General features: G+C 45.9%; 1 long non-coding RNA gene across 1 annotated transcript in view; it reads left to right on the plus strand.

Moving 5' to 3' along the window:
* Positions 1-4,884: 4,884 nt before the first annotated feature.
* The window catches only part of LOC142766945 (uncharacterized), a 38,356-nt gene continuing 22,131 nt past the window's right edge, over positions 4,885-21,109 (plus strand). Inside the window, exons 1-3 of the long non-coding RNA XR_012884676.1 lie at positions 4,885-5,202; positions 14,153-14,341; positions 20,709-20,890. This is a non-coding gene — a long non-coding RNA (uncharacterized LOC142766945). The remainder of the gene's footprint in view (positions 5,203-14,152; positions 14,342-20,708; positions 20,891-21,109) is intronic.

The raw sequence follows: 21,109 nt of genomic DNA on the forward strand, positions 1-21,109 counted from the left end.
TACGTTGATGTATGTAAATGTCGTTCCAAGTTTATTGGAATTGAATGACAGTATAGTGGCATCATATTGCATAACGCAAAAAATGCGTACAGTGGTGCATAAATTTGCAGGTGGCTTTTGTAGGGGACTATTCGACGCTCGAATTTCTGCCATTGAAGAATACACGCAAGCTGTCTCTTCTGCCATTTGTACGCCCCATGTGATTCACCCTTGAGTAAGCATTTCTGGCCGTTTTTTAGTTATTCAGCTATATACACTAGTCGTAAAATAATAAGGTTTGCTGGATCACCAACTGACTTTGAAGTAGCATCAATTACCGATCCGTGAAATTGAAAAATTTCTGTGTTCACAATTAGCAACTTCAGTTTTTTGCTCACTTCTTTGCTTTTACAATCCACAGTTCTGTAAAAAAATTCTCAATAAGACTGAAACCAAAACTAAAATGTTGTTCGAGTAAAGATACTAGATTTTTTATCTGAAAATGAAGATGTTTGATAAATTTTGATGTCGGTGTTTCCCATTTTCATTTTTTAGTAAAAAGAAAGTGGGAAACGCAGACACTGCAAAACATATATTATATGAAAAGTCGGATAAATGTGGGACAATTATCGACATTTAATTGAGCAGCTACAGACAGAACGCTTTGGAAATTCTGCGAACGAGAGAAAACGCATACGAGGACTTCGAACAGCAGTAGCGTTTGAGGCTTTTTAGTATAATTAGGTACAAAAAAGTAATAAATCAAGCCGGTACTCCACTCTGTTTTACAGTGATAAAAAATTTCTTCGGGTTTTTTCATCGTTCTGCTTTTCCATATTCTTGTGCACAAATAATTAGCCAAGGTAAACACAGACCGTCAAAAAAAATGGGGGTCACGACTCCTTTAGCCTGTTCCACTCCCAAAAATCGTATTTTAAAATATTTTTGTGCTTGGACGCATTGTTGGTAACGCCGTTATAACTCACCTATTTGATATAAAATTCATTAGTATTCACCCACCTCTTTAATATAAAATCAGTTAGCATTCTTCATAGCACCAAGTGGAGGCCATGTGGCTAGTTTCTTCCAACACTACAAAAAATCTGTAACTGTGCAATACAGGAGGTTGTACCCATAGCACTTTCATGACGTAAGTTTATACGGAGACGGCTGCAGTCGCCTTTAGAGTACAAACCCAGCACACTGCCTTCAAAAATCAGCAGGCAAATGAGGGAGGCCCATGAAATAGAGACTCTGGGCGCTCTGATCTGCTTTGAGAAACCACAAGTTTGTATTAAGTTATGAATTCAATATGTTTCTTATTTATTTTTGACGGAGTCAAAGGCATAATAAAGCAGGTGACGTACAAGCATTCCGGGTGCAGAGGGGGAGAAGGAGGGGTTCAACATGCGGGATGTCTGACTTTATGAGGGGCTCCACCTCGGAATACTTGGTGATCTGTACCGATTGCCACTCGTGCCTTCGACGTCGGCCGATCCAGTAAGATCTGGAGCTCTGGAAGTCACCTCCTTGGCTCTCAGTGCCCGAGCGAAGGAAGTTAGTCGTTGAGACAAGATGACTTTATGCTTTCGCATAGTGGAGCACCGGGTACTCTAAATTATTACCCACTTTTCCGAAACAGACTATGGCTTGCAAGCAGACTTGGCTATGATTTCTCGCCACGTGAAAAACAATATATCATTGCTGGAAAACACATCAATAGATCAAACAATCAATCATTCTGTTTATGTCCTCCACTTAACGCCCAAAATGGATAGCAACCTATTTATATGAATAGCTTCCCTACCTAAAGGTTCATATAGTTTGCTAACCATTTTATCTACAGATTAGTGCACGAGCAAGACCGTCAGCAATTCGTATTTGAAAAAATGAAGCTTAAGGCATGCATGCCGTCTGAGTAAAAAGACGGGTGACGTGACGTTCTCAAACGTGCGGCCGTTGTAGTAGAAAAACTAAGGAGTAAAAAACTGCAACACATTAGCGCAATAAACAGATAAACTTCTGTGCCTATTCAGTATTCGAAACCGGGTAGCGATGATCAATAACCACTCATGCTTTAATGCGCATAAAAGTTCCAGACACGCTTCTTTAAATATTTTCAGACATTTGAGACATAGTTTTCACCATGGTGCTTTCGGCATGTGGATGAGTTATCAATGTTTATTTCAACAGGAGCATCAACCACTATACCAACACTTCTACGTAATATTCCAATTTCAGTAACACTTCGCGTACTTTGCTACCTGTAGGTGTAATATGCGAAATAGAATAGCTTGGAATTTATGTATACGCCCTCATGATTGTCATATGGGTTGGGCTTACCAACCCTACTGTTCCAGCGCTTCTCCATCACCAGCTCTTCTCCGGCAGCGGCACCACAGAGAATGCCTGTGGTGCCGCTTTCAGGCATTCTCTCCACAGAGAATGCCTGAAAACCAGGCCAGAGTCGGCGCCACCCCACAAAATAAACTGTCTTTTTTGCAGTGGTCTAGGCGTGGTATGTATAGTATAGCACAAAAAGATGGTGGGAAAGGGGAGTGGGGTTGAGGAACCGAGAAAGGCAGAGGCTTAAGCAAAGGATAGCCATGTATATTGCAGCACAGCAGCTACACACTCTTCTCAAAGGTACTTTCCGAAGCACTCACCGATCATTGCAACGCTTGAGGAAGCTGGTGAAGGGCCGCTTTCTCTGAGGATGTTCAAACAAGCCCTGGAGCACATTTACCACCTTCGCCGTAAGCGGGATGGACGAGCCCTGCTGGGTAGACTCCACCGCCAGCTATCCTTACGGGTGGGAAGTCTTTGTTAGATGTATGAGCAGATAATCACACACACGCCTGTGGCAGTTGTCCTACCTCCACCACACCACCGCACAGCGAATGTCCACCTCTCACTCGGTAGTGTGAAGAAACGGCGTATATCGCTTGCTATAGCAATATGATGCGGCTAGCAAGCTCCACGAGCAGATGGAAGGAACGCTTCTGATGCTCACATACAGGTCACTCCTGATTGGCGGTTCGGAAACTGCAGCCTGCATCATTGCGATTTGGGCGGAGAGCCGGCAAAGCCAGTTCCCGTTCGCTGCGATCTTGCCTGCAGCAGAGCTAGCAGGTTTCTACCTAGCTGCTGACGTGTGGCTGAGGACCCTCCTGAACAACCAGTGGCCGTCCTCTGTGACTCTAAATCAGTGCTCCCTACGCTTACGGACTCCTTAATGAGGTGTAAGGTTGCAGCACTGACTTCTGCAGTTGTTTTTGATAAATTCGAAGCTGCTTTTTGACTAGCCTGTGTAACGCTTCCGTCCGCACCTCTCCCCTTGCGCGCAGGTGTTGAAGCAGTGCCAAGTAGCTCACGCCCTCCTAGCAGTGTGCAGTGACGTCTCTCTCGCCTGCCGTGTGGTCGCCACGTTTCAGTGGTCTCTAGCTTCACTCTCTCCACTGCCGCAACGCTAGAACTAACTCCTCACGTGGGCATCATCTCACCCGCACCACCTCTCTCCATTTGTAAGCGAAAAGAAACCACGAGCCTGCGGGTGCGCGTGCCCCAGGAGAACATCCCATCGCCGACATTGTGGAGAGTGCGCCGCTGCTTGCCACGCAATCGCGCAGACGGGCACGACACCGTCGCGGCTTGCTTCCCGCTAGTGTGTGCGTAACTTTCCCGACTATCACCACCGTTGCGAGGGTTAGCCAAGCCGATTGCCTCCGCGAATAGCGCCGTCAACACCAACGAGGCGCGAGCCAGGGAAGCTGAACGAAGGCGTCGGCAGTGGATGACTAGCGACACGGATGAGGTGCCAGTCAAGAACACCAATCGCATTCGAGAATACAGACGGAACGCGGGTAACAACGACGAGACGCGAGCCAAGGAAGCCGAGCGCAAGCGTTTTCAACGGGACCACCTACAGCGTTCTTGCGCTTCAAATAAACGTTTACCAAACGTGTCACTGAATTTTGCTAAAATTGCTTCGCATTTAGAACAACCACAATGTTTTGTGCCGTTCCCCACGTAATTTAAACGCGTTGCTCAGTGAAAGAAAGAGGAGCGCTCGAGCAGGTGCGCGCGATTGGCCGGCACGAAGAGGCACGTGCATTCCATCTTGTCTTTATATTGTTCAACTCGGTTAGTGTTACTGTGGCAGTTTCTTTTTGGGCGGACTCAACAACGATGCTGACTGGTCCCGCAGCTTGCGTAATCTCAACAACACTTATTTAGGTTGGAGTTCGTTTATCTATAGCGGTCGTTGTGATTGATGGCGGCTTTATGAGCTTCCCTATATTTGGGGACAACTTTGTCAATGAAGAGAAATCTATGGGGGCGGAGCTACTGCACATATACTCCTTTGCGAAGTAGTCCGACTAGACTCCCTTTCCGAATGCCGGCCGTGTTCAAATTATACCACTGCACATAATTTGTAGCGTTCATTTACGCAGCTATTGCTGAGTTAAATTCAACACAAGATCTTTCGATGAATGATCAGAACAGCTTAAAAGTGACGAGCACTCACCTAAAGACGAACACCTCATGTTGACTGTGAGGTGCACCTGAAACATGTGTCCTGTTCAGACGTGCAAAAATGTGAGATGACACTTTATGAAACCAAACAAACAATAAAATCTCCTTGGCTCGTGCAGCGTCCCAATATAAACAGCTTTCCGTAGACAATAAAGTAATCTTGTTTTTTATTATATTCACGCGGAAAACAGACGTATTTGTGCGATTATATTCCTCAGTGATGACGCACGCCCACTTTGGTTCCGTAGCCTTCCCTTCATTGCCACAGATTGTTGTCTGCGAGTATAGTACACTCCCAAAGTATAGCTTTTTTCGCTGCACACTATACACTGTCTGGTTGGTATGGGTGTGGCATCGCTTTGCCGGGGTGAATGTTTGGTAGTATAAACTTCATGTTATGGTCTGTCTCTTGTTTATTTTGCACGTAGTCAAATGATTTATTCACGCGTACTATTTGTGATAGAGCCCATAGGAATATTTTACTAGTAATAATAATGATTACTTTCAGTTCATTTACTTTATAAATAAAGATCTTGTCTGGTTAAATTCTTTCAAAAGCCTTACTGATGTGTACTTTCTATTATTTCAGATCTCCTTTTCTGAGTGCAGCTGTAAAGCAAGTAAAAGATATGAGGCTTGTTTTGATCGCAGTGACTCTCGCTTCGATTGTAACCCATTTAACTCTTGGTAAGTGGCTTGCATTCTCACACACAGATCGTAAGCCCCCGTCATCAGTGTACATGTGGTTTCAGAGCGTGGTGACGTGTGTTTACTAATGTTTTCAAACTGAAACATCTTTACGATGGGTGCATGCAGAGGACGAGGATGAGGCGGCATTGGTTTGCGAGCACCTTGGTATCCTGTTATGCGATCTCAGCTTTACTTTCATTGTATAAATAAACGCGTTCCATCGTCGCGGTATGGTAATAACGCAATTGCGTTAAAGAGCTCGTTTTCATGTATTTCGGCATTGGCGTCGGCGTCCTTGGTTGTGAACAAAAAATTGTCATCTTATGCGTGACCGGAAAATTTAGAACGATGCAAATAAAATAAATAAACCATAAGAAAACCATGCAACAGAGTGGGGACTGAACTAGCGTTGTTAGGGTTCCAGCAAGCATCGAACCCATGTCATTTGTGTGGCAAGCAGATCTTCCACTACGCGGCCACACCATTGCTTGTGCAGACATTGAAAAAAAAAACTTCATCTGCTTGAAAGTACAGTGAAGGTATTTTTAATGCTTCACAAACACACGCGTTCTGTGTATATGCTTTACAATGCAACATAAAATATTGCAGTAATATTGCGTGGTAAAGAGTCCATTGCGAACGTGTGTCCCATTATGTTATTATCATGATGGCTCCATGGTTGGAAGCCGGCACCCCGCAACTAAAGGCCCACACGCTACTGCGCCTATTGCCTTAAGTCCATGTAGTGGGTGCGTGAAAGTGTATATTGAGTAGTTAACTTTGTTTCGCAATACGTAAATCACAGTGCATGTTCTTTAACCTACAGCTGGTCACAGTGGCCCCAGCGAACAAGCTCGCGCAATCATCTTGCTAATGCAGTTGAGCCAACAAGCGTTTGACGCGGCGAGCTGACTTGGTGACATGGTAGGCACATGTGAACAAGATGTCACTACAGCGTTCAACACCTAAAGCCGAAGCTTTAGGGTCCCCTAAATTTTCTCGGACTTCAATGAATATTTCGTTAGCGTATCAAATGGCTAATACTTCTGAGTTTTTATATACTGGTACCCTTTTTATGGATAACAGGAGGGACCTATACGCTATGTTTGAAGTGACACTGTGTCCATGAAATCCCTCCTGTTCACATACACCTCTTTTTCTGATCTCAAAGAAAGACCATCATAAAAAATAACATAGGATCAACCATAAATTCACCAGCTTTGAGCATGCCTATAAAAGTTGAACTGAAATTGTTTGCTATATGCATTATTATTCGTAAACAGCAAATGTTGGCCATAACTATGTTTATGAACTATAAACAGGAAGCCTCGCACTAGATACTATATTATAACAGGACATAAGCAGAGAGTCCCAAATATCATGCAGCAAGAGTGAAAAAAATGCCACCCAAGAACTCATTAGAAATGATTAAGCAGCAAAAGGAAGGAAGGAATATACGAGGAAAAGAATGGCAGAAAGTTTAATCAGTCTATAGACAGCCGGTTTCCTACCCTGTGCATGGAGGGGGATCAGGGAGACAAAATATACAGAGAACAGAGGGAAGAGAGATAAACACATCATATCAAGCCGCACACGCGCACACACTCAGCGAAAGCTAGAATGCGCTTTACCGGTATTTAGCAGTTGGTTCAACCCGACGCTGCAATGAAGCGTTTTCAACTTAATGGTGACATCTTCATGCTTCCTAATAAGGTTAACACACGTTTGACTTGGCTGTTTATTTCACATGCCACACATTGTGCCTCGCTTCTTCACGACCATGAAAGTGTGTAACGAGCGGGTAACTTCGTTTCGCAATGCTTAAATCACAGTGGATGTTCTTGAACCCACAGACGGTCACAGTGGCCCCAGCGAACAAGCTCGCCCGATTCGGTCATTCCAGCGACGTAGGTGTCGCCATGTAGCCGTGCTTTGAAGCTGTCACACGGTGATAAACTGCAACGCAGTTCGGTTTCTCAGTATTCATGAACTATGAACGCGTGTTCACGCTCTGCGACGCTGACGTGCACACTCGCGACATCACCGTCTCGTGCACCCTTTCGATCTACCGCTGCGCCACCTATAGTCGCTGGAATGGTCGAATCATCTCGCTGATAGTGTTGAGCCCACAATAGTTGCAAGCGTTTGACGTTACGAGCTAATTCGGTGACGTGGTAGACAAGATCCAGCCCTCACTGGTGCTTGCATGCCAGTTCGTCATTTTAGCTTGGAAGTTTTTCTGATCTTACGTACGCAGTTCCTGCCGGCACTTGGCCTCCCGGGCCTGATTTTGTGCTCGGACAGGTGAATGTCAACTCTCTCACCTTTCCACGGTCGTTGCTTCGACATGTGCTTAGGGCGACCGCTGCAGTAAGATAGACTACGTCATTCACGCCAAGGGCGTGCGGGCTTAGGCACGACGCTGAGGACGACCTAACTGATAGACCATCCAATGGAAACCGCTCTTGACACTGATATTGAGTGATTTTTTGTTACAGCTAGCCACCTTCACAGTAAAGAAGACGGGAAATCACAAAACCAGGCCAAAAAGCAGGCAACTTGAGCCAACAGATGTAAAAGTAGCCAGAAATAACCGTAAATTTGTCGAACCCACTTCCATATTGCCGTGCCCGGAACAAAGAACGAAGACGATGTGCGCGCCAACAGCCTCGTGAAAAGGGGGACTGAAGAAGACGATGTGCTTTTGTTTTGCTCGCCTGCTCTTGGCTCCTGCATAAAAACACACGCCGTCGGTTCTCGGACTCAACGTCTCGGTGCACTGCTTACGTTGAACCACGACACTGGTGAAGGCGCTGGGTTGCAAGCCTGCCGATGCTCAACACCCCATCTGGGAGCCGTTCGTCAAGTCCCGACACGCAGCCACCTGTTACGACACCAGTGCACCGCTTCAGTCGGCAGTTGCTAGGCCTATCTCCTGAGCTGACCTCCTTCGACGAACATTCTACCAGACATTACGTACCTCTACCAATGGCCTCCGCTAGCCAGCCACAGTTGGTCCAAGGGATACAAGGCAGCCTCGTTTCCAATCCAGCCCAGGTAACACTTCTTCAGCCGCTTGTGCCTGATCGCTTCAGTGGTGCCACACATGAAGATGTTGAAGATTGGCTTGAGAATTACGAACGCGTTGCCGACATCAACCAGTGGAACGCTCAACAGAAGCTCGCCCGCACGTATTTCACTCTCGATGACAGCGCTCACACGTGGCTTGAGAATCGAGAAGGCCGTATATCCACATGAGATGACTTTCGTCAGCAGCTGATTGACACTTTTGCTAGCGTCGACCGTCGAGAGCGGGCTCAGCAGTTGCTCGAGTTAAGGCTTCAAAACCCTAACGAAACTGTGGCAATGTTTGCTGAAGACGTGACGCGCCTCTGTCATCGGACTGATCCCAACATGTCCGAGGAGAAGTTGCGCTACCTTATGCGCGGTGTGAAAGAACAACTGTTCGCTGGACTTGTGCGCACTGCCCCAACTACCGTGGCAGATTTTATAAGAGAAGCCACTGCCATTGAGCGTGCTCTGCACCAAAGATCGAGGCAATATGATCGCTCGTCCACTACCACCCCAATCAACGCCGCTTCAGTGACTCTGGACAATCAGGGCTCCCTACGTGACCTTATCTGAGATATTGTCCGCGAAGAAATTCAGAAGCTTTGGACTCCTCCAGTGGATACACCAGTGACCGCCGTTGCCGCAGTCATTAGTGACGAACTTAGGCACGCTTTTTCAGCAGCTGATCTCGATCGCGATCAGCGTCAACTGAGTTACGCCGACGCTGTCCACCGACCACCACCCGTTCCACCTATTACATCATACTACCAGCCACCTACAGCCGCACCTTCGTCGCAACCATTGCAGGAGGCTTTCAGACGTCAGCTTATGACTCCGATGTCTCCATGCCACCAGCCACCACTTGCCGCGCCTTACTCACCACCACGAGAGGGCATAAGACGCCCACAATTTCGCAGAACGGACGCTTGGCGCACCGTCGATCGGCGCCCTCTCTGCTTCAACTGTGGTGGTGCCGGCCATATAGCTCGGTGGTCCGCATCGTCGGTTGGTACCGCGACACATCGCTTCGCCCGTCTCAGCCAGGGTACGACGGTCGCCATGTCAATGACGACTACATTGTTCGCCATGACGACCCTGGTTTTCGAGGACCTTCAACAACGTGGTCTCCCTATCACGAGTCGCCTCCTCATCGCCAGCCCAATTCCACCCACAGGTGACGCTCTCCATCCCCTGCACAGACATCATCACCGAATCGGCGTACTTTTGCTGACCTTCGGGGAACAAAGTCGCCCAGCCCTTACCGGGGAAACTAAAGGCGGCGACCTTTCGGAGTAAGGTCGCAGCCCGACCACAAGACGATAAAAAGTCCCCAGTACTGCCGCGACAGAAATACTTGACGCCGACGAATATTAACAACGACGAAATGGTGAGCGCCGACCTCAATGTAATTATTGACGGAGAGAAATGACGGCCTTAGTCGATACGGGTGCTGATTTTTCTATAATAAGTCGCAAGCTGGCTGATCATCTTAGAAATGTAAGAATGCCATGGACCGGACCACATCTAAGAACCGCGGGTGGTCAATTGCTCCTCCCTACTGAAAGATGCACAGCAAGCATCAGCATAGGAGATTCTTCTTTCGTCACGACTTTCATTGTTCTCCCAGAGTGCTGCAAAGATTTAATTATAGGAATGGACTTTTTCAGGGAGCATTGCGCAATAATCAACAACCCGGACCGCGTGGTTTCATTTTACGAGAGTGCTCGTCTGACTGATCCTACATCACCAGAGCACAAATCCTTTCGTCTCAAAGACCACAATATAGTCGTGCCGCCTCGATCATGTATCCTCGTCTCAGTAGCATGTGACGTACCTTTCGACGGTGAAGGAGTCGCCGACCAACTAACCTCGCTGCTTTTCACTCACGGGATTTCCGTAGCACGAGGAATAGTCAACGTCACCGACGGCCGAACGAACTTGCTGTTGACCAATTTCACCTCCGAGTGACGGCACCTTCCAAAAGGCACAACGTTGGCACATTTCGACGTGATCGCAGATGTTCATGACTGCTTTTCAGCACTCGAATCAACACCTGCACAAGACCCACGTCACCTAGCACCGAACCTTGACGTCAGCCCTACTTTAACTCAGCAACAGCGGGAACGCCTGCTTGTGCTGCTAGACGAGTTCCACGACTGTTTTGCGTCGACCTCGAAAGTTGGCCGGACGTCCTTCACCAAGCACCGAATCATCACAGAGGACACGGCTAGACCAATCCATCAAAATCCGTACCGTGTGGCTTCAAAAGAGCGAGAAGCGATAGAACAGCAGGTAACAAAAATGCTTGAAGACGACGTCATTCAACCGTCGAAAAGCCCCTGGGCATCACCTGTTGTTCTAGTGAAAAAGAAGGACGGCAGCCTGCGTTTCTGTGTGGACTATCGAAAGCTAAATCAGGTTACAAAAAAGGACGTGTACCCGCTTCCCCGCATAGATGATTAGATGGACAGGCTTCGAAACGCACGTTACTTCTCTTCCATGGACTTAAAGAGCGGATATTGGCAAATGGAAGTAGACCCCAGGGATAGTGAAAAAACCGCGTTCGTGACGCCAGACGGACTGTACGAATTTAATGTTTTACCATTTGGCTAGTGCTCCGCTCCTGCTACTTTCCAGCGTCTCATGGATACCGTTCTCTCATGCCTCAAGAGTAGGACCTGCCTAGTATACCTTGACGACGTCATTGTGTTTTCTACAACGTTTGACGAACACCTTGAACGATTGCAAATGGTCTTGCAGGCCATACGGGCCGCGGGCCTGACGCTCAAGCCGGAGAAATGTCAATTCTGCTTTTAGGAACTGCAGTTTCTTGGCCATGTCGTCAGTTACGCAGGAGTTCGTCCAGACCCCGAAAATGTTGCCGCCGTCGCACAGTTTCCAACACCATCAGATAAAAAGGCAGTGAGGCGTTTTCTGGGTCTCTGTGCATATTATCGGCGATTTATTCCAGATTTTGCGCGCATTGCGTCACCTTTAACTCGTCTCACGAGGAATGACGCTGCATTTGTTTGGGGCGACGAACAGGAAGATGCTTTCAATGACTTGCGGCAACGTCTACAGATGACCCCCGTGCTTGCCCATTTTGATGACACAGCCCCTACAGTGCTCCATACTGACGCCAGCAATGTTGTCCTCGGAGCTGTGCTTGTACAGCCCCAGGATGACGAGGAAAGAGTGATCGCTTACGCAAGCAGAACTCTGTCACGCACAGAAGCAAATTACTCGACCACTGAAAAGGAATGCCTCGCCGTGGTGTGGGCAGTTATAAAATTTCGCCCATACATGTATGGCCGCCCGTTCAAGGTTATCAGTGACCACCATTCGTTGTGTTGGTTAACAAGTCTGAAAGATCCTTCTGGGAGATTGGCACGCTGGAGCCTTAGACCACAGGAGTTTGATATAACGATGGTGTATAAGTCGGGAAAACGACACACGGACGACGACTGCCAATCTCGATCACCAATAGAGTCGGCTGCTGCTTTTGATGAAGAGACAGCGTTCCTCGGAATCGTCGACGCATCAACCATCGCAGATCACCAGCAGGACGATCGTGAGCTACTTGGCTTGATTAATTATTTAGAAGGACGAAGCCAGAATGTACCCAAAGCCTTTACAAGAGGACTATCGTCGTTCTGTCTGCGAAACAATGCCCTTTACAAAATGAACTTCTCGTCAGAGGGTCCACCTACCTGCTTGTCGTCCCTACCACTCTTCGTTCTGAGGTGTTGCAAGCGTGCCACAACGAGGTAACATCTGGACATTCAGGCTACAAGCGCACACTGAGCAGAGTTTGAGGGAGATATTACTGGCCTAGACTCACCGCTACCGTGAAGCATCATGTTCGGACCTGCCTCGATTGCCAGCGGCCCAAGTCACCTCCAACGAAACGAGCCGGCTTGCTACACCCTTTCCAGATCCCGACAACGCCATTTGACCAGATCAGAATGGACCTTTTGGGCCCACTCCCCACCTCTAGTGTTTGTAACCGCTGGGTTAAAATGGCAACTACCTTACTCGCTACGCCGAGACAAAAGCCATCCAGAGAGGCACAGCAGAGGAGGTAGTCCGGTTCTTCATAGAGAACATTGCGCTGATACACGGTGCGCCATCTATCGTTATAACAGATCGCGGAACCGCATTCACGGCCGCGCTTTTAGATCATGTGTTGGTGCTCAGCGGTACTATTCATCGCAAGTCGACAGCTTACCATCCACAAACCAACGGGTTGATCGAGCGACTTAACAAAACTCTGGAAGACATGCTTTCAATGTATGTGGACTTCGAACACAAAAACTGGAACGAGATTCTCTCTTACATAACGTTCGCATATAATACTGCGAAACAAGAAACAACACGGATGACCCTATTCAGCCTTGTCCAGGGACGAGAAGTAAGAACGATGTTAGACGCGATGCTGCCACACGAATGCGATGACAACGAAACGAGTGCTGACGCGTTTACTCAATGCGCAGAGAAAGCCAGGCAGCTCGCACGTCTGCGAATATGCCAACACCAAGAGTACGACGCAGGCCGCTATAACCAACGTCATACACCTGAAACGTACAAAATCGGGGACAGGGTAAGGGTGTGGACGCCTGTACGAAGACAGGGACTATCCAAAAAATTGCTCAGAAGGTACTTCGGACCTTATCGAGTGCTGCGACGACTAAGTGACGTTACCTATGAAGTCGTCCCGGATAGTCCAAACTGATCAAGCCGTCGCCAGCACCGACCTGAGCTTGTGCACGTAGTGCACATTAAGCCATACGTCAGCGAGTGACTCTGCGAGGCACCGTCGCTTCTACAAAGTGGCTTCTTGCGCAAATTACTGTCTCAGCTATAGCATAGGGGCGATGCTTTTTTAAGGGGAGGCAAATGCCGCGCCCGAAACAATGAACGAAGACGATGTGCGCTCCAACAGCCTCGTGAAAAGGGGGACTGAAGAAGACGACGTGCTTTTGTTTTGCTCGCCTGATCTTGGCTCCTGCATAAAAACACACGCCGTCGGTTCTCGGACTCAACGTCTCGGTGCACTGCTTACGTTGAACCGCGACCATATTTAGTTCAGAATGTAAATATTTGCAGCACTAACACTTTAAAACTATATTTTCTGAGGTTACTGTACAAATTCTTCACTCCAGAAATCATTTCATGCAAGGAGAGGGAGAGTTGGCATTGTTTAAAGAATATTCCCGAGTCTTGCAAATGTTTTCCAGAAAGGACTAGAATTTATAATATCAACAGCAATGCAAAAAGAGCTATGACCAAATCAACGCGCCGAAAATCACAGTTGCTGGCGTTAAAGCAAATAGTTACTGTCTCCTTCTCAATGGCTTATCTAGTGACGTTAATCTCGAAACAAAATCTGTGCCTGAGCCTAACCACTGGTAAAAATTTCTTTTCGCACGTTGTAGTGTGATGAAGAGTTAGGAAAGAGTGTACATGGGTTTCGAAATGTAGCGCTGAAAACCAGAAAACATGACGAAAAAGGGGCAACAAGAACTCTCTCTCTCTAATAATTGCTGTTACCACTTCTAGTGCCTCCCTGACTTCTTATATCCTGTGTTTTTTATTGAGTGCTCAGAGAAAGGGTGAAATATTCAATTTTTAGTGTCAATGAGTGCAAGTAGTGTTGCGTGCAAAGTGCTTTGAATTGCTGTTCACTTTGAAATCGGTTTTACAGTTGAATTCAGCAACAGTTGATTTGGATAATCAGCCCACACGCTATAATTTTTTGTATGCAAAATGTACAGTGATTATTTCACTCAATCTATGTAATGAAATTTTTTTTATCCAGACAGACTGCTCGGAGTATTGTATTTTCTTATGAAAGCTTTGTTTTCTCTTCATATAGCTTGTGCAGACTCAGAAAACCAAGTACCCAGGTTTTGCTGGGGTGGCCTAGTTTTATATCAGAGATATTGCCCAAACTTCGAAAATTATTCTTCGCAGTATACATGTTTTGGAGCAAGTTCTTTGGGATGTGCATGCAAAACACTTTACAGAGCAATCGATGGAACGTGCGTGCCGGTGGACAAATGCGGTAAGCAACCGACGCTATTTTACAGTTTCACACAGGAAGAGAGCGACACAAATTTTAATACAATATCCAAAAGTACTGATGGATTTTGCAATCATAGGCATCCGTCTACCCGCTAAAAGTCCAGCGACATGAGAACTGGGTTTATTTCTTTCGACAAAGTTAAAATTTTTTCTTCAAAACACTCTAAGACTCTTTGCTTATAGGGGTCCTGAAGCACTTTTTCAAGTAAGCATGGATTGAACTCTCTAGAATGGCTTATTGCTTCCCGAATTCAACGGTGCAATATTTTTAAGAATCCGTCAAGTGCGAGTAGATTTGCAAAGGTTTGTCGCATGCTGCAATTGTATTCTCTCTTCTCTGGTCCCGACGAAAGCGCTGAAAGCTAAGCAGGAAGAGATGAAAAGCCCACAGACAAACTTCACGTGCACTTTGCGACCTTGAGTGCTTTTTTCCTTTTTTTCTTCGAATGCTTGGCTTTTTGTTTTTTGGGTGATCGCGTGCGCACGCGTGGACAAGTCGCAGCCTACCGTGGTGGTGTCTGTAACGTGCGAGCGAGCCATGTTAAATCAGCTAATGGCTCATAGATGGGCCCTCTACGTCAGAGTTTTGGACATATAACGTTATTTCTCGAGAGAATAGAAACCAATTTTAGGTGACTTTGATAGTTTGTTGTGAATTCCAGGCCACGCGCTGTGTAATATTATTTGGCTTGCGTGTTGTCGGGAGCTTCCACTACCAATCAGCAGCATTTCCTCACCATGCTTAAAAAGTGTGGCAGGGCCCCTTTAAATGCTTTGCGTAGGGTATACAGTGCGCATGTCTATTGCTGGCAGGATACCTTATACCTTCGCTTTCTGTGCTTGCTGTATGCTTTTTGAAAAGTTATCATTCGTCAAACATCACGCGTAAGGCAAAATATTACTAATGCAAATCAGAGTTGGATACCACACATCGGACTACACAAGGCTATTTTGACATTTTGTTTATTTTTCTTCGTTTTTACTGTGTGCTAAATATTGCATCAGAGCAGAGATAAATAATTATTTTTGTGTAGTCCGGAAATGGTGCCCGATGTATCCCGTCTCATGGATTTTTTATTTTTTAACTATTTCCCAACAGGTAGTTGCACAGACAGTGAGACACTATTAGTAGGGGTTAGATTTGCTTTGTCCCACCACGGTGGTCTAGTGGCTAAGGTACTCGGCTGCTGACCCGCAGGTCGCGGGAATGAATCCCGGCTGCAGCGGCTGAATTTCGATAGAGGCGGAAATGTTGTAGGTCCTTGTGCTTAGATTGGAGTGCACGTTAATGAACCCCAGGTGGTCTAAACTTTGGAGCCCTCCACTACGGCGTCTCTCATGATCAAGTGGTAGTTTTGGGACGTTAAACTCTGCATATGATTCAACTTACGTTTAGTTTCGTTCTTTAACGCATTAGATCACCACCTGTTACAAATTTAATGGGACAAATCTTAATTTAAAGTCGAACGGTGTCTTGTCATTGTCAGCCTGAATCCCCTATCACTATAAACGAGCATATCTCATTGCACCAACTGGCTTCAATGGAATAGTTTGATTGAAAATCGGGAAGGATGCCTTGTAGAGACAAGTAGTGACCAGGAGAATAAATTGATGCTTATGCGATGAAGATAAGTGCACTTAGCATTCACTAACGTCCACCCTAAAAATCAGACTTATTTTTTAATAAATTTGCTTCACTGATATTTTGTTGATTAGGAGAAAGCATTGCTTAAGTTGCAGAGACTAAAAGAAGATCATATCTGCTTGACCAGGTCGATGTATATCTATACGTTCGCTGAGTTGTAGTATAGAAGCAAATTGCAAATATTTCCTTCTGTTATTTAGGAGCAAGCTAGGAAATTTCAAATCGTAAGAAATGTATATAGAATATGAATTCCAAATTATAACAGCACAGCCTTCACGGGCAACCATAGCAGAAAAATAAAAAAATAGGTGGAATGGATGAAACATAGATAATACTAGGCCAAAAAACTTCACAAGGCATAATGCAAAACGCGCCCGGAATCAAATAAGTTTCGCCGAAATATACAAAAGTATATGCACAGAGTAGCGAAAAGTATTTTAAAGTCATTTATATTTAGTGCATGCTTCAAGTGAGGAAGTAAATTTTAATATGATTAGGTTTTCTTACAACCAGCACTGAGCAGATACACACTAGTATATTTAGGAATGTACATGTCAAATTATAAGGGCTTGAAATCTAATAATAACATATTTAGGTATATTTCTCTGTGATGTGATGGAGTACTTCATAATTTTTAAAGGGCCACTCACCAGGTTTGACAATTTTGAGCTGACAAGCGCAATGCGTAGACGAGACGTTCGTGATAACGTCGGCCAAAATTTGCAACTCTACGCGCCACGGAAACGGGTCAAATATCAAGATGAATGCTGCTCCACCTCCCCTTTACCAGAACGCCTAGAAAATGAGGGCATGACACGCGCGTATGAATGGCCCTACCTCACGGCAATACAGTGACGTTGGTCCTCTACGTAGACGACTCTGCTCTGACGTTGCACACAGTGGCACGTGGTATAGTGAAAATTATTTGACACGGCATGCCCGGTTTATGTATTTGTTGCTTGAAAAGATCATTAAAACTCTACACAAACACTGAGACGCAATAAAAGAACGTGAGCGTCTTTTTTTCCATTTTACTCCCGCGAATTGCAACGAGATGTGGGGCTAATGTGTCGGCGTTTCGCATGCGTTTGTGTCGCCGCGGTCAGCGCATGGAGCAGAGTACCGCCGTGGAACGCTCCTACGCATTCGCGCACTCGTTGTTCTCAACTATTCTACCGCATCTAAGCCAGCGTTTCAAAACAATCCCGATGAAACAGGCAGAACACCACAAAATAACGCTGGTCAACAAAGCAAAGCCACTCACGTGTTCGGTGGTTGGACTTGTTCGGGCACGTCATGCACACGTCACTTCATGGTCGTATGCTGGAGAGGATGGGGACGAGATTTGGCTTGCGAAGGGTACGCGGAGGAGCGGCGAGGGTTTCGAGCTCGCTTCCTCTCATCCTCGATTCGCGCCGCTGCAAAAAAACCTGTTTCTCCGCTCGTGATGAAACGATTCAAAAAATTCGTGTGAAAAAATTATCCTCGTCGGACACCCAACAACTTCCACTGTCTGACTAAAATTTGGTATGGGGCCTGGTGAGTGGCCCTTTAAAACAATAAATGAAGGAGCCCCGCATACATTTTAATCTACACAAATACGGTATTCCAAATGCTAAAGTGGTTGTTTATTTTTTTGCATTTAGGAGGTACTGATGCTCGCCTAAGGCATTTGTTCAGTGCTGGATACGTGTGTGATCATGTTTCTAACGCTCTAATATTTTGAAGCCAATAGCATTACTCGAATCACTAGTGAACGCTGGCGCATTAGTAAAAAGCGTACACTTATTCTAGGTACAAAGTCTTTTCGACCCCAGGTGCACTGTTATTTGGCCTAAGCAACAGCAGCTTCTCAATCAAACTGCCATTTAGTCAGCGTCAGTATGGTTTCAACACAACATTCATATTTGAGAAATGGGCTTTCGCCTGAAAGAAATAGGGGTGCGATGCTTGTTTAAGAAACATTCCTAGCAGCCGACATCAGTTTTTTCTCAAATGGGCAATCACAGGCGTCAGGCGTGCTATTGCCACTTAGCTCGTTTTGCGAATGTGAGGAACACTTTTCCATCCTATTTCTGTCGCCGACATATATAGTGCGCCTTCACTTGAACTAGGACTAAAAAGTCTTTGCCGTAGGAACTATGCGGGATTGTTCCTGACAAAACAAAACGCGACCAATTCATAGAAAATCCTGGGTTGGTGAATACTGAAGTCATATGGATAGATAGATGGATGGATGGATGGATCGATGGATGGATGGATGGATGGATGGATGGACGGACGGACGGACGGACGGATATTAGATAATGGAGGTAGTGGAAATAACAGTGGGTATGCTTGAAGCTGTGGTGGACATTATGGTCGATTATGGAGAGAGTGGTGAGATACAGTGGCAGGTGGTGGTGGAGAGGCAGTGGTGGTGACAGTGGCAAATGCTAGCTGACGGTCGCAATGCAAATGGTATTTGGTGGATGGCTTGGTAAAAAAGCTGGATAACAGTTGCGTTTTGGAAGATTGCTGAATGATGGTGGCATGACCTAAACGCACATGAAAGTATGCGAAATCACTAATTTCTAGTGTTTCACTCTGCAATGCCTACGCCGATCATCATGGCATTCTAGCACGTTTTTTTCATTCATACGGCGTCAACACCGTCTTAACTTTGGTGGAGCGCTGAATCTGGCCACGTATGTTTGCATTTCGTGCATGTTCTTACATCAATTACACGCGCGATGTCTTGCTTTGTTGAGATGTTTAGAAGACCAGCGGTGTTGATGGGAACAGCGATAGTAAGTAGTACATTGCCACGCAGTTGTCGAGAAATAAGTTAGCTCTGGTTCAGAATTGCCCCTTCGGAAGGTAAACCTTGCAGAATGCAGCCGCCACTTGATTTGTTGATTGCCATGTGGGGTTCAACGTCCTTAGATCACGACGTGATTATGCGAAATGCCGTAGGGGAGTGCACCGGAAATTTCAACAACCTGTGGTTCTCTAACGTGCGTGCAAATTTGAGCACGCCGGTCAACAGCATTCTCGCCTCAATATAAAATAAAACCACCACAGCCGGGATTCGATCTCCCAACCTGCGGGAGGGCAGTCGAGTGTACCTTAGCCATTTGACCACACCGGCGGGGCTACAGCGTCACCTGATGTTGCCACGTGTTGAATGCTAATGTGGCGATTCTTGCACACAAAATCACCACCTGAGCCATACTATATGTTTTCAGTGAAAGTGCGTGCGATGCTAAAATGCACAAACGCTGATGTTCAACATGCGTCGTGACGAGCCCCAGAAAGTATGGCTTTTAACATTCTATTCTACCACCATGAATTCCATCAAATATTAGGCCTATCAACCAGGCCCGTTTAAATGTTATCGGTGCTTCTGGCTTTACAAATGCAGCATTCCGACAAGTAAAAAGGACAATACAGCAAGGCAGGGGTATAAGTTTTCCTAATTCAAGAATTTCGCTTGTGTACGGTGTCCACGCAGAAAACGATGATTATAGACGCAACGCGTTTCCGCTGAACGTACGCCTCCGGTAGTCAAAAGCCCTCAGTGGCACTCTCCGGCACTTCTCTGACTTCTACGCCAGAACAAAGAGTTTTCAATTTATATTCCTCACTAAACCGATGTTATGTCATATTTTATTCTCCGTGAGCAACACTCGTTTTCGGACAGGCCGTTATAGGTTGTGAATTATAGAGCTATGGATTGGCGCGATCTGGTGACTGCATTTAAGATAGCGCGGAAAACATATCACAGTACTCAATCAATTGTACGCGCGTAGTTATCAAATGAGCGGAACCGCCTTATGATGCCTCTTCACATGTCGCTCTGTAGAACGAGTGAGAACTAGATATTCAAGTTCACTGTAACAGCAGCTAAACAATACCATCTTGATTTTTGGTAGTTGTGAATTTAAAAACGTGTTGGTGCTGTTGGCATTATCACAGTGGTAGTCCTTACCAGCACCAGTTGTTTGTGTTTGATAAATATGTGAACATTAGTACCATGTGTAGAGCCCATCTGTCTCGTGTATGTGACATACGTAACTGGAGTTAAACGGTAAAATAGTATGTTTACTAGACATTCTACGAAGATGAAAACACACGTCAGCGTGGCACCGTGGTTATAGGGTTGGTCTGGTAATCCAAAGATTGCACGTTCGCACTGTAGTTGTGCCACTTTTTTCGTATCATCTTGTAATGCTTTTCGTATCATCTTGTATACATTGTTTTTTGCAGCAGCTCGACACAGTGGTTGTGACTCTGCAAAGCCTTTTTGTGCTCCAGCATTGCCACCACATCAGCATCTTCAACATCCACCATACGCCAGCATACACCATGTGCCACCAATATTCCAGCCCCATAATCCACAATAGTGGTGAATGGTGCAATCCACTTTTCATATAGTGGACATATTTCCCATTGGGCGAATACCCGTGCCCTGTGCAGTATCGCGATGTAGACGTTAGACAGTAGAAATACTTGACTACTGCGTTACAAATACATTTCCAAATGTATTTCAATACACAGACATAGGTATATGCTAACGTACCACTAAAGTACTATCGTGGTACTTTATTATTGCTATACTTTGCAGTCGTGCTTATAAACCATATAAATTTGTTATATTGTTGGTTGAAGACGCCTCTACGCATATGAATAACGCATGCACTTAGCCGTCTTTCGCTTCTAGAGGCGCATGCGGATGGACACTCAGACATAGCAAGTGGAAAGCGGATAAAGAGTATCCAGGAGCCGGCCCGTAAAATATCTGGGGAGACAGCCGATATGCCGACTGACACTGGCGATGGTGCTCAGCCGAATTATTATGAAACCCTCCTACACGACGCTAGCAATTACGAAACTGCTCTTCAGGTGAGTCAATTAGTAACTACTTTATAAAACTTTGGGTGAACTGGAGGCATAAACGCTTTTACATAATTCACATTGGTGCTGGGTATGTTTGCGTGATGGATGTCACCAAGAGAAATGTGAATGGCGATGTGCCAGATGTGATGGGCAACATGGCATGAACCAAGGCGTGAGGTTAGACTGAGAGTAGTATTTGCGCACGTTGTTCTTTATTTGTCTGTA

The sequence above is a fragment of the Rhipicephalus microplus genome, chromosome 7 (genome assembly GCF_043290135.1).
Source record: "Rhipicephalus microplus isolate Deutch F79 chromosome 7, USDA_Rmic, whole genome shotgun sequence".
Taxonomy (NCBI): Eukaryota; Metazoa; Arthropoda; class Arachnida; order Ixodida; family Ixodidae; genus Rhipicephalus; species Rhipicephalus microplus.